Here is a 14,689-nt window from a genome sequence, read left to right as displayed (position 1 = left end):
GTTTTAACTCTTTACACTAATTTATAGCATGTAAAAATATTCTGTTATATTACTCAACATATGTTCTTTATGTTGGTTAATACCAATTAAGCCAAGTTGAGATATATTTCTCTGGATTTAATGATTGACTGATGTACATAAAACTGGTTTCACATGTAATTTTGCAAAACAGATTATATCACTAAACAAACTTATAAATTTCTAGGATGTTGTTACAGTCATAAGATGAAGTAAAAAATCACCTATCATTTTGGATTTTTTTATGTGCATGGAATGGATAAAAAAGTCGCATACCACCACAACAAAGAATTCATAATATTGAGAAAAAATGATCAAGAGAAATTTGATTGAAATTGAATGTTCTATACAGAAGAATTATGACGACTTCATTTTTAAACTTATTTTAATGTACAGTATTATAAAGAGGGTATTTTATTCACATATTTATAGTAACAAGGAAATATGTGAAATGGCAGAGTGAAAAAAAAATCACATGCAGACTCTTTGTATATTTGGTGGACAAGTTATTTCTATGAAAGAATTACAAGACAAGTTGTTACAAAGAAAGATCAGAATAGAAAAATGATCTAAATCAAAATTATGGAAAAAGATTACATTGTAAATAAATAATGACAGGATGGAGAGAAGCTTCAAGTATTACTTTCTGTACACTTGATTAGTTAAAGGGATCATTTGGTACATTTTACTCATGAGCACATTTTAACATTTTGTGTTTTAAGAAAGATGAAAAAGTAACAGGATTGTCTGTCACATTATAATTACTGTTTATGTGACACTGTGTTATGATACTCTGAAGAGCAACAAAACATGCACACAAAATGCCTTAATTATGTAACTTTTAGTAATTGTAAACAGATGTTGGCAAGGTGATCCTCTCAGCCTTTGCTGTTTTACTTGCAAAAATATTGGGAATCACATTCAAGAGAAAAATGCTTATAAAACTTAGTAGTAGAGGGAATGGATAACCTGATTTTAGGTAAAGTGGCCAAGAATAGTTCAACTTTTTTCCAGTATTTTAAGAGGGTATTCATCAGTTGTTAGTCATGGACTCCTGTGTTAAAGCAGTATTACATAAACATAATCAGATTTTATAAACTTACATTCCTGTGGCGAAGAGTTGTTATTAAGCACAAAGGGCTATCTGCATTTTGCTCACCATAGCTATACACACCTGGTTTCTAGCATTTGTAAGTCACGTAAACAAAAGTGTTAAATAGCATTCTAATGTCTGTATATTGCCATGACTATTTATAAATACATATACACATAATAAAAAAAATGTATTACAATATCAACAGGTTCAATACATGTTATTGAACTTACCTTATGCATAAGAGCCAAAAGAGAAACTAATTGTCATTGTAAACTGTGTCGTAACAGTATATCAAAACCTGTAAAAATAAAGGAAAAAAGAAATTAATATTAGAAAATGGAGATTTGTAATTCAACAGTACATTTTGTTAGCATCATTATTGTTTAATAAAACTTAAATGCAACATCAAGCTTGACAGTAGAAGCTTTAGAAGTAAGCTTCTCTGAAGAAAACTAATTTAACACAAACACAACCACCTTTCAGATTTCGTTCTTTTTTTTTCATCAAATGTGAATTGTAGAAGTATAGATGCCTAACCTTTTCCTTACTTCACTTTTCTAAGCAGAACTGGTGAGCCCTAAATTCAACAAAACCAGCCTGTTAAAGCCAGAGTGGAAATTACAGTTACTACAAAAATATAAAAAATACTTAATTTAATAGTAGTAAACACATGTAACATTGTACGGTACTGTTTGCACATTTAATTAATTTCTATTATAGTAGATTACTTAATATTAGTGCTAAACTGTGTTGAAATAGAATTATGCATTATAATATTCAGAAGATTTCAATACAAATGAAATAATGGCTTTTCTCATTTAGCAATGGTCGAGTATGTTACATGATAACGATTTTGGACACTCACTATGTTGTCACAGTTTATTTCACTAAGTATAGTCCTGCAGTATCTGACAGCTATACATCTTAACAATAGTCGCCTTTGTGAAAAGCTACATTGCATAGCTATCATGTTGACAGAACACAACTCTTCCTTGCAAACTTTCCATAAACCATTTAGTCTACAAGAGCAATTTTCCACTATCTGTTTCAACAGTTTTACTGCATAGAAATCTATAGGCACTGTATTGAAGACTTCTCTAGCTGTTTGAGGTATGTCAAAGTTGAATGGATACTTTTTGTGATCAATTTGTGTCAATTTTCCAAACAGAAATCCTTTTCCATTGTGTTGCCTGGTTTCTGTAGAAAGCTTTTGCCAGTGTTCTTTGTATTTCTGGATTCTTATCTGTAATGAAATGCCATGATCTACCCACTGCAAGTCTTTTGTTTTCCAATGTTGTTAAGTACAAGGGATATACACATCTTGGATATTCAAATCCTTGACGTGAACACGTTTTTATCACTGGACTGCATGAATATTTTGCACTGAAAAAAGTTGTTGCATGCCCTTTCAAAACAGTGGTATCCCATTACCAACAAAATTCCCAGCATCAAAATGTAGTTCTGGCTTATTTGGTTGCATTGTGACTTTAAATCAACCAACTGTGGTGTTATGCAATTTGCTGATTTGTGTACCTAAAAGCTTTTTAAAATAACCCTCATTGTACAACATTTATCAATGTACAGATGAAAAACAGATTACAAAAAATATCTTTAAAATGGCCTCATATTAAATGTGATGTAAAATAAAATGAAGTTAATTTCATAACAAGGATGTTCATTAACTTCTATAGCAACAAAGGTTGGTTAATAAACTAAGTTTTGATTTTGGATATTATGAGGAGTAAGTTAGTTTTCAATGTAGTTGTATAAAAGCTTTTAATAAACACACTTAGTCAACATGGAAATTATTCAAATAAATAAAAACTGAATGACAACAAATGGAACAGTTTTCATTACTTTCATTTTAAAAAATTGTTATACATCTTGTTTCTTACTTTTCTCCAACATACACAGTGTCTCTTAGATTAAAGTTCACTAAAATTGAAACCCAAGCAAGTTTACATTCAGAGTTACTTCCAGGAGAGAATTCATTTAACAGGTTATCCACATGTAGGTCTCCCTCTATAGGTAATACATATCAGAAGTTAAACACTGTGTTTGTTATTGAACATATGGACTCACAAGAGTCAATTGTCAGTAATAAGAAAAACAAACGAGAATTTTAAATATAGTGAAAATTTTTTCCAAACTAAGAAATATGATTAAAACTTGCACTCGGCCAACTTCATTGTTTGAAAACGAATCTCTAAAACTTCTGTTGTAATTATAAACATATTAGAATGGTGTTGGTGAACAGGGCAGTTTTCTAATGGCATTTATCTCCTTCCATCCATTCGCTTGCCTTTACTTCAAACGTATGATCTAAAATAAACATTAGGATCAAACTAGTTCTGAAATAAGTCTGTTCAGACATACCAAGATTTAAAATACTAGTCTTATTAACTACTATATATTTCTCAGATAAGTTTTCATTTAATATATATTTTACTCAATAACAAATCATTGAAAGATAAAATTAAAAAGGACATTGGAGGATAGGTTTAAAATAAGGTGTCGGTTAATTTTTTCAACTTGAAATTACCCTGAAGCAGTTGAAATAAAAGCTGACGAACTCAGCTTTTAACTTGAGTAGTCACGCCGAACGTTTATACAGAATTTGAAATATATCACTGAAATTAAGTTTCTTATTAGTTGCTATGATTTGCATTATTTTAATTAAAAATAGTTGTATAATACATCAAAGACAAGTCTGTTTAGGCACATTACTTTTTTTTAAAGGAATTTGGATCGGAGGACGCCGTCTCGTCCAGGAGAAATATATAATGAAGTAATTGTGATGCATGCAGGTAGAGGGGCGAGAAATGTCGTCTGCGTGAAAAGAATTAATGATTTATTTAATATGTTGTAAAACATATATCGTACAGATTACAACTGTAGAAATGCTGAAGTGTCAAAATTTACGTTTCACTTCAAAGCTAACAACAGTCTTGAAAAAATATGTACGAAAAGTTCATAAAGCTTAATTGACAATTACTTTACTTTAAAGCCCGATTATATCTATAAAATTCACAAACAATTTGTAAAGCTATATATATATTATATAAATTATGAAAGATATTTTGATGAGAATAAACCATACACGTTTATCCCTGATCAACAGTCTTTTATTTTTCATTGCGTATGTGACTGTGCACTGTATAAGGCTAAAACCTCTTTACACAAAATTAAAATTAGCCATCACAGCCCTGTCAAATTCGAAGATAAATACTAAAAGTATAAACACTGTAGAGTTCTACTGTTTTGAAAAGTTTTAGATTCCGAAATTGTAATTTTTTTTTCCGATTCTTAAGCATCCATAAAAAGAAATGTTCCATCAGCCATACGTTTATATTTATGCAAGAAAAACCAAAGTATCGGATGTGATTGAATATCCCTATGTTACCTCCAGCAAGAATGGTTAATTTATTATAATACACACTTTACTTGGACTATTTTCACCTGTAAATATTCCTGAGTTTTGCTTAGTGGACACAGAGAAACGAGTCCAGCTAACATCAGAGAAAAATAGCTATTCGAATACACGAAGCACCACGTGTTTAACAATAAAACCCTTTTTTATAGAATGTAATATAAAATATTTCAAGATAGGTTTTTTTTTGTTTTTGTTTGTTTGGGAATTTCGCACAAAGCTACTCGAGGGCTATCTGTGCTAGCCGTCCCTAATTTAGCAGTGTAAGACTAGAGGGAAGGCAGCTAGTCATCACCACCCACCGCCAACTCTTGGGCTACTCTTTACCAACGAATAGGGATTGACCGTCACATTATACACCCCCACGGCTGGGAGGGCGAGCATGTTTAGCGCGACGCGGGCGTGAACCCGCGACCCTCGGATAGGTAAAAACAACGAGTGTCTTATTGGAACAAGTAAAAGCACACAAATACATATTGTAAGAAAACGTACTTTAATTCAGTGGGAGAGATAAAATCTGATTATAATAATACGTTAAGGCGCATAAATTATTAACATTTTGGATTACATAATATCTTAAAAACCTATCTCAAAAAACATCTAGAACATTTTGGATAATGTAACTATTTATAATGAAACGTTGTTTTATTTCCTTTAATAATTTTAGTATAAAATACTTGTATTCGGAAATTAGATTCTGATTACCTCCGTTTATTATTTTTGAACCACCAGAGAAGCCTAAATAATTATGAAGGATAGAAAGCCAGCCGCCGCCTCCCTTCAAGATAAAGTTTCGTCCTTCGAAATATATTAGACGTTACTTTCGTTCATTCTTGTGATGAATTACCCACGTTAGCAGTAAACTACATGTAAATTAAAAATTGTTGGTTGGTGGAAAACAAATCGTATTGTCCTAATAGCTAGAACGATTAGGTACTTTTTGGTTTCAGAAAAACGCGATTCAGTTAAGACGATCGACATCGATTCTGTTTCTAAACATATGGATTAATTAAATATTAATTTAATAATATTTGCATATTATTTTATGCATCACGTTATCAGAAATTCATTTTAATTATATTTCTACGAAGAACTGTGCGAATTTAAGGTTTAGTTTTTGTTCTCACAAATCATTGGATACACAATATTGCAGTCGAATTGTTTGGAAACTGGAATATTTTGTTTAAAGGAAACATTGGCTAAGGAGTTTTAAAAATATTAGGAATCAACACTGTTCACAAGTGTTACAAATAAAATTTCAGGTCAATATTATTCAGAACCCCCCAAATAAAATGTCACTTTATGACAAGAACAAACAAAAATATTTACTACCCATTTCTATATTATTTGAATAAGACTTCTTAATTTTCACAGACTAGTAATGGTGAACTCTTATATCCAATTTGTTGATTTTGCCCAAGCTTAAAGAAGTTCAAATATTTTGTAGCATAATGTTTATGTAAAAAAGTTAGATATTCTATAATTTGAAAACCAAAAAATCGAGTTCTATGTTTTGCATAATAATGCTATATATTTTCTGCAGGAAGCAGTTTTCAAAAAATATTTAAATCTTAAACAGCTGGAAAACCTATTCTATATGAAGTAATTAACAGAGGATCAAGAAGTTAAACAATTATCATTTCGCTTGTGATAACATTTACCACGTTTTTAGTTACTCGATAGATGTCGCTTTTATCTCTTCAGAGAAGGTTGTCATTTCAGCTTTCATATTAGTCAGATGAATAAAAACGAAACATTACCCATACCAGCCGTCTTGAGAATACCTTTTTACTTCAATTGGGTTTCTCGTCATCACGAATAACAAAACGAAGACTTTATAATTAGAGTAGCATCAGATATGTCAAACTTTACACAGTTAAACTATTAGTTTAGGAATACAATTTTTAGCTTTGTTTTTTATTGGCAACTAGTATTAAAAAGTATGTTTCATTTCAAACACTTTACCATTGATTCAGAAAAAAAATGATACATTTAATGTTAAAAATTATGATTCAGATAAAATTACACATTTTTGTTAATTTAATTTTAAAAGTAAAATAACGACAAGAAATGTAAGAATGATGATTCAAAGAGGAAACTAGACATTATGAACAAAAGAATTAAAATGTTACAAATACATTTACTGGGAATAAATTAAATGAAGTTGACATCAGCAGAAATAATAGCTAATTCTAAGAATGAGAGGACAATTCGTGTAATCTTGGACCGAGATGGAGCAAAATGCATACTAGGATAATGGGCCGAGTTTTATTTGTGAAATAAAATGGAATACTACTATTATCAACAAGAAGGTGATGAAAGCTTTCATTCAAAACTAAAACAGGATAAATCTCATTCCAAATATCAAGACCTGGGAAATTTTAATGTAAAACTTGCAAATAGTCGGATAGATGGTATTATAGGACCATATGGAATAGGAACCAAATATATAAAAGGGTTTGATTTGTTTTGAATTTCGCGCAAAGCTACACGAGGACTATCTGCGCTAACCGTCCTTAATTTAGCAGTGTAAGAGTAGAGGGAATGCAGCTACTCATCACCACCCACCGTCAACTCTTGAGCTACTCTTTTACCAACGAATAGTGGGATTGACAGTTGCATTATAACGCCCCCACAACTGAAAGGGCGAGCATGTTTGGTATGACGGGGATTCGAACCCGCGACCCTCAGATTACGAGTTGAGAGCCTTAACCACCTAACAGTGTCGGGCCGATATAAAAGGGTAAATAGACTGGGCAAAAAAACTCAAGAGATGATCATTTGATATACATTTTATCAGCAACATTCAATGCGTTTTTGGGCAAGAATGATTGGAGAAGATCGTACTAGAAATCAAAATGATTACCTTCTAATCAACAAAAGATTCGGGAAATACACTACAGGCAGTAAAACTCATTCTGACACTGACTTTAAAAATGGTCAAGTACGTGGTACACTTCAAGTGAAACTGAATACTATAAAAGTAAAAAACAAAAACTCAATAAAGATATAAACTGATAATTATAAAATAAAGCAATAATACAGAGAGATATGGCATTAAATAACAAAAGATGAATTAAGGAAAGCAGTTAAGATGATGATAAAGGGGGAACAAAAAGCAGGTCCAGATAAATTCACAACTGAAGCCGTTCAGTTTTTCGAAGAGTTTGAAATTCATGTCATAACAGAATTCTTTGTTACGATACATGAAACTGGCGAGATATCATCTATTATCTGAAAATCAATTTTCATTGCATTGCTTAAAAATAGTAATAGCTGAGTGTAAGTCACACAAAAATGATAATTATAAACCATAAAACCAAATTCTTACTGATGAGGATATTTACGTTTATAGTGAGAAACAAAATAAACCTCAGCCGGCAAAACCACAATGCGGATTTGTTAAAGATAAGAGGATATATGTATGTATATATATATATATATATATATATATATAAAACATTAAACGAAAAAACAACTGAAGTACATAAATTGACTATACTAAGGCATTTTACTGAGTAAGACACAAAGACATGTTAAAAGTTCGGAACAGTCTTTAATGTTGGTGCTAAATATCATCCACAATCTGTACTGGGAACAAAGCAAATAATATCAGCACTTTTATAAAAATTAAAACTAGGTATCATAGAAAGATGTATTCTTTCTTCAGACCTTTTGTCAATATATAGCGAGATATTTTCAAACGTATAGCAAATAGGCCTGGAACTGAATTTGTAAGACAACATCAAGAATTTGAAGTATGGAAATAATACAGCGTTGTCTGCTGATAATGAGAACGATCTTCATGAAATGATGAAAAAAGACTGACTTTGAACAACAATAAAACAACGTATGGTGACCCTCAAGAAAAGTAATATCCCAAAATGCCGCATTAAAACAGGCGAGACAAAAATCAAACAAATTCACCAGGGACAGAAAAAAAAAGTCATGGTTGTCAGTGCCTTCGTACAAGCATGACACTGGTGGTGGAAAATTATTCTAATATTTCCAATTTCAGAGTATTACCAGTGTAAAGCAGTAATGTATTTGAATTATATTTATATACTCGTTTACTAGTTTAAAGCACATCATTAAAAGCAACTATGATATTAATAACTATATGAACGATAATTATCCTGAATGGCAAAAAATGTGCCTAATCATTACAAATAAATTCTTTCTAATATAATCAAAATATATGACTTTGCATTACCAGCCATAGTGCAACGTTTATTTTAAATGTTGAAATTATTCTAACGAAATCTGCTAAATACTTTAGTATATGTATTGTTTTATATAATCATTTTTATTTCAAATTAAATATTTTTGTGTTAGAATAGAATAGTATCTATCTACTAACACCATCAATCACAAAGTTTAGTTTTCTCAAAGACCTAAGCCTAAACGGAAACCGTTGACTTTTGTCGAATGTTCGGAAATATATAACGATTAGCACGAGTGACATACGAACCTCATAAATAAACGAAAGACTAATAATTTTACTTGATCAACCAAAAACGAATAAATGAATAAATCAAAACAGAGACGCAGGAAAGGTGATACACTTGAAAACCTCTAATAGACCGGTAACTTCAAATCTGGAAAAAATGTTTCTTTTTTTTTTTATTCATTCGTAAACAAACTTATCGCGAACTTGTTGAGTTTATATTAAATCTTCTTTCATAGGCAGGTACGTTACTAGTTGGTTGTTTTAGAAAGGTAAGATCGTGAAAATAACAGTATGAACTACACTTACGAATACGGTTCTGGCCTATAAAAAGCCTTACGGTTTGATTTTACGACAAAAATACTACTGGACTATTGACTCCTGTGCAATTTTACACGATAAAATGACCAGATTACCTTAGAACCTCCCACCCCCGCTAGTACAGCGGTAAGCCTACGGATTTACAACGCTAAAATCAGGGTTTCGATCCCCCTCGGTGGGCTCAGCGAATATCCCGATGTGGCTTTGTTATAAGAAAACACAATACCCTTAAAACCTGCGTGATATAATAATCACTGACCATCACTAGGAACTACCGTCAATACTGATATTTGAAGTTATAATATTTTATTAAGTCCAGGACTGCTGTTAAAGAAACATCTAGTGATCACAGTATAAAAGCATATTTAATATCATGTTCTTTAAAGGTATTGGTCTTAATTTAAGAGCATGGCTTTACTTCCACAATATATACTTAAGAATATCAATGTTGTAACAATAAAACAAGTTTATTACCCAAGTCAGTTTTGAAGTTTCAGTTAATTGTATCCTACAGTATAAAGTACAAATGATTTCAGGTGGTGTGTATGTACACGTTGCTGTATATAATACTTTGAAAAACAAAACCTCACACTTATGACACAAACCTGTGTGTTTGCAATATGCCAACATTTAGAACATGGAGCAAGTGAATAATGATAGGTTGTATTTGTTGAACTTTTACACCACGTGAAAAATGGTGAATGTACAACTACAGGCATATGGTGAACTAAGACCCTTGAAAAGTAATTTAATTTGAAGATGCATCTGAACAAGATCAAATACATCTAACAGATCTAAAACAATTCTAATATTCAACTGAAGTATGCTCTAATTGCTAAGGCTGCAATATCACCCCCTCATATTATATATCAGTTATGAAACGGTATATAGTTATACACTAGACTACCACATAATGTAGCCAAATAAAACGTATTAGTTTTATTTTTATCACCAAATATATACATGTAAAGTACTTCTGCAGATAAAACGCTATTATTATGTTTAATGATTTGCTTCCAATTTGTGATACACAGAACGATATCCGTGTAACCAGTAATATCACAAAACTTAAAACCTCTGATCTTGAAACAAAATATTGCTACACATCAGATTACACATGTAGGTTTGTTCTAAACGTTCAGGTTCATTATAACTAGGAATAAACTTCGATTTGCTTCGATAATTTAAATGACATATTCACGAAAATTAACATAACAAATACCAATACATATTTCACACAAGTATTATGGTTAGATAAAAATTTGGTAATCTATAAAAGGGCTAATTTTGAAGTCGTCATTGCGTGCACAAAACATGGACTTGACACAATGTGTTTGTTTATTCAGTTTCGCGCAAAGATACTAGAGGGCTATCTGCGTTAGCTGTGCCTAATTTTGAGGTGACAGGATAAAGAAAGGGCAGAGAGCGAACTGTTGGGCTACTTTTTTTTTTATTAACAAATAAGATTGACCGTCACATAATATAGCACCCACAGCTGAAAGTATGAGCACGTTCAGTAACAAGTTTTGATATCACGACCTGTACATTCAGAGACAATAAAACCATACCGAGCCTCAATAACATGTGATTACTATAGTGCCCCTACCATAGGATTACAGAAAAAGTGTACAGATGTTTAAACGTGTGTTTATTCATTTTACGAGAAAACCTGAGTTGGACATGGTACGTGCTTAGTGGGTCTGAAGGGCAAATATAACGACTGTAACGAGGTACAACAAACTATCCGGATCTAGCGCACCATACATCGGTCCTTCACCCGTCTAGTATTGCGGCAGGCAACTCTTAAAAGTCACGGTGCCTCAGTAATACCCACACTAACCTCAGGCGCACATCACGAGGTTTGGCAAGTCATGGTCGTTTTCCTTTAATGGTAGTGGTGGCGTTTTTCGAACGTGCTTTTCCAATTTGTACTCAAGATATGATCATGCACTTTGTTTATAATCAGAAAAAAATAAGACGATTTATTTAAGTTACAAATATAACTCAAATATTTTTATTACTGATATATCCATATATACACGATGTACTGCGGATATTTTCCTGTGAATAGTAAAAGCCTCGTTTGAAGGCATATACATATAACTCGATAAGAGTTAAACTACACCGTACAATACAGTTATCTTATCATGAAGGAAGGAGCCAACAAGAAGTTATTTAACCGACACCTTATACCTGATACTTATACTGACTGAAGACACCACACTGGTTGATGTCTCTGTGTAAAGGACACCTCCCACATTGACTGATCACACAAGACATTATACTAATACCTTATGTTTAAATGTCCAAAGAATACAATATCTTATTCCGACTAGAGAAACTTAAGATATTACACGAGTACCACACTCTAGAAGATACATACCTTACAGTGAGTGGAGAAACAAACATATTACACCAGTACCTCTGCCTAGAGGATACATACCTTACGTTAACTGGAGAAACTAAACATCTTATAATAGTATCCCTATCTAGAGGATGCATACCTTACATTAACTGGAGAAACTAAACATGTTGCACTAGTACATCTTTCTGGAGAATACATACCTTACATTAACTGGAGAAACTAAACATGTTGCACTAGTACACCTTTCTGGAAAATACATACCTTACATTAACTGGAGAAACTAAACATGTTGCACTAGTACCCATGCCTACAGGAAACACTACCTAACGACGGTTATGCAAGAAAATTCTTCTGTGTTTTGTATGTAGAAGAACAGGCTATCTTACTCTGACGTAACAAACTGTGATTGATGACAAATGGGTGTTTACCTGAGGTAGTGGCGTACGGTACATTTTTAATCTCAACGCTTGAAGATCATTGTAAAGAACAAAATATGTCATCAATTATAATAGTGGAAAACCTATATATTTTTCACCACACACATTTTTTTTTTTTTTGTAAAATTATACGCTGTTGATATCAAAACAGCTATTAGAACTTATTGGATGTTTTTTTATGCATGTCAAAAACGGGTGGAATATTTTTATTATTTTTATCTGGCTAGCGGATAAATTATTTTCCCTTGTTAATGTTGACGAATATAGGTGTTCCTATAGGAATGACATTTAAAATAGCCATCACTGTTTATGTAAAAAAATAATAAAAAACATTTTATTTCTTCCAGACTTGGAAGATATTCTAAATAAAGACATGAAGCTTTAATAGGGTTAGTGAATTTTTTATTTGGTAAAAAGTTCGATGTTTACATGGTGAAACAAATGGAAAATAAGGATTTCTGTCTATGTAACGCTTTCCTCAGATAAAATTATGTACTTGCAAAACCAAAAAACTGGCGATTCTATTGAAGATATGAATAATCCGAGATACAAGTATATTTATAACGATCTACTCGTTGAATTCACTTTGAAACGTGTGTGGCTAATACAGTGAGGAATGATATATAAACATATAAAGGGAAGCAATTCCTATACACTGAAGCCAAGATTTATAAAGTATGATATTCCCAGAAAGATTAACAGCTATTGAGTAGAAGTTATTTCTCTCCTATATCATACGAAACAACATTCCGACATTACGTAGTAGGTCTTTCTACGTGCCTTAAAAATACATGGCTGAAAGTAATACTAAAATTTAAGATCCATTCTTTTCATTTTTTGAAATGTCAATGATGTATGACTGGTTGATTGAAATCTCAATTATCCTGTTGTTATTCTAACATTTTAACAACCAATCATCCACTAAAGAAGTACGAACAAAATTCTGTAGTATTTAACACAAGACAGATCAACCAACATGCTAACAAGAAGCTAAGCACTTCTTTATATGTAAAAAATACAGACCAGATGAAATACAACACACAAAAAAAACTAATAGCTTTTAGCGCAATTTCTAAAAACCTTGTTAAATCAAAAAATTCAATAAACCATGACGTTGAAAATTTTATAAAATACATAGAAAGGTCACAGCTCGCTGTTTATCCAAATGATACTGCTACTGTTTTTAACTAAACACATAATACAGAATATTTCTAAACTATGTGCCAATTTTTATCAAGTTTTATCTCAGAAATACATTAAACAGTTAATTAAGAGCATATGCACTTGGCCTACATACAATCAAACGCTACAGTTGTACAAATGTCTGGTCTGCATAGCTACTAAATCTGAAAGGATAATTTTGAAAATAAAAATAGAAAAACAGAGCTAGAAGGAAGTTTAGAATATATAAGGAAATTGTAACAAGCTATTTATTTATCATAAATTGTAACAAGCTATTTATTTATCGAACTGTGTATATTTTATTTATATTTCATTCAAAATGTTTTTTACTGTTTCCTCGTTTTAAAACGTATGAAATATGTAACCACACCATTCAGTGGATGTTTCCCAAAACGTATGTTGTTGTTTTTTGCAGCAGGAATTTGGAATTAATTTTTTTGCTAAAATTCATAGAAATTCAAAACATGTCAAACAAACATGTAGTAAAGTACAAAAACATTGTGAATGAATATAATATCAAAACTATCATATATATATACACGATACATAATATACAGTTAATAGTTAACAAATAACTGAACGATTCACGTTGATGATTATTAACCAGAAAACGTTTATGTTAATAATAAATATCTTTAAACAACACATACACTTCACACTTATAAAAATAAAAGCATAAATATTTTTAAAGTTTAATCAAAAAAGTGAAATATTTTGCGTTCATATCATGTTTTTCTTCAAAACAATTCCGTGTATGTCGTTAAAAAGAATTCGATAATTATTAACAAGTATGACAGACTTAGTGTGCCTCATCTGATTTTTCTACGAAAATAACAGTACAGTCACTGCAATATCACCTCGTAAACCTCCTTAATACTTAACGTCTGCGACTTCACTTGAGAACCCACGGAATTTGATGTAGAAGGTGGATCAAGAAAAATTTAACAAATGCATCATTACTTAAATCCCTCAATTAAATACTAAATAAGCAACATATTCACCGGAACAAAAACCTGTACCTCATACATACTTTACAAAAACTGTAATAACACAGTAAAGTAAAATAGTATAGTTAAAAAGTTCGTCCGTTGGCCTAAGTCAACTTGTTTTTCAATATTACAGGAAGCTTCAGCAGCTGCACCAAATATTATAACGGAAAAGATTTTCTGTCCTTTCTTCTTGTTTTGTAACTGTATATATTCTTTATAAGCCTGGTGTAAAATCAATGATTCAATTTTTACTAATTAACAACAGAAACTCCATAAATATCACGAAACAAGCGTACACCGTACTGGAACAATCGTTTGTATACACATACCGTGGATGATTTAATTACTTAATTCATCAGAAGAAAGACTTAATTTTTCATAACAACATACTTCCAAAGAATATT

General features: G+C 31.5%; 1 long non-coding RNA gene across 16 annotated transcripts in view; it reads right to left on the bottom strand.

Annotated features, from left to right (window-relative positions):
* The window catches only part of LOC143256817 (uncharacterized), a 67,888-nt gene that overhangs the window by 8,553 nt on the left and 44,646 nt on the right, over positions 1-14,689 (bottom strand). For 12 of the 16 annotated variants that reach the window (XR_013031535.1, XR_013031532.1, XR_013031541.1 and 9 more), the window contains exon 3: positions 1,345-1,412. This is a non-coding gene — a long non-coding RNA (uncharacterized LOC143256817). Of the gene's footprint in view, positions 1-1,344; positions 1,413-3,656; positions 3,885-11,816; positions 11,916-11,938; positions 12,015-14,689 lie in introns of those variants that run through there. The other 4 variants (XR_013031542.1, XR_013031543.1, XR_013031545.1 and 1 more) reach the window with 3 other exon arrangements.

Source organism: Tachypleus tridentatus, chromosome 7 (genome assembly GCF_004210375.1).
Source record: "Tachypleus tridentatus isolate NWPU-2018 chromosome 7, ASM421037v1, whole genome shotgun sequence".
Classification (NCBI taxonomy): Eukaryota; Metazoa; Arthropoda; class Merostomata; order Xiphosura; family Limulidae; genus Tachypleus; species Tachypleus tridentatus.
The sequence above is the reverse complement of the archived record's forward strand: the minus strand, read 5'-3'. Positions and strand labels throughout refer to the sequence as shown.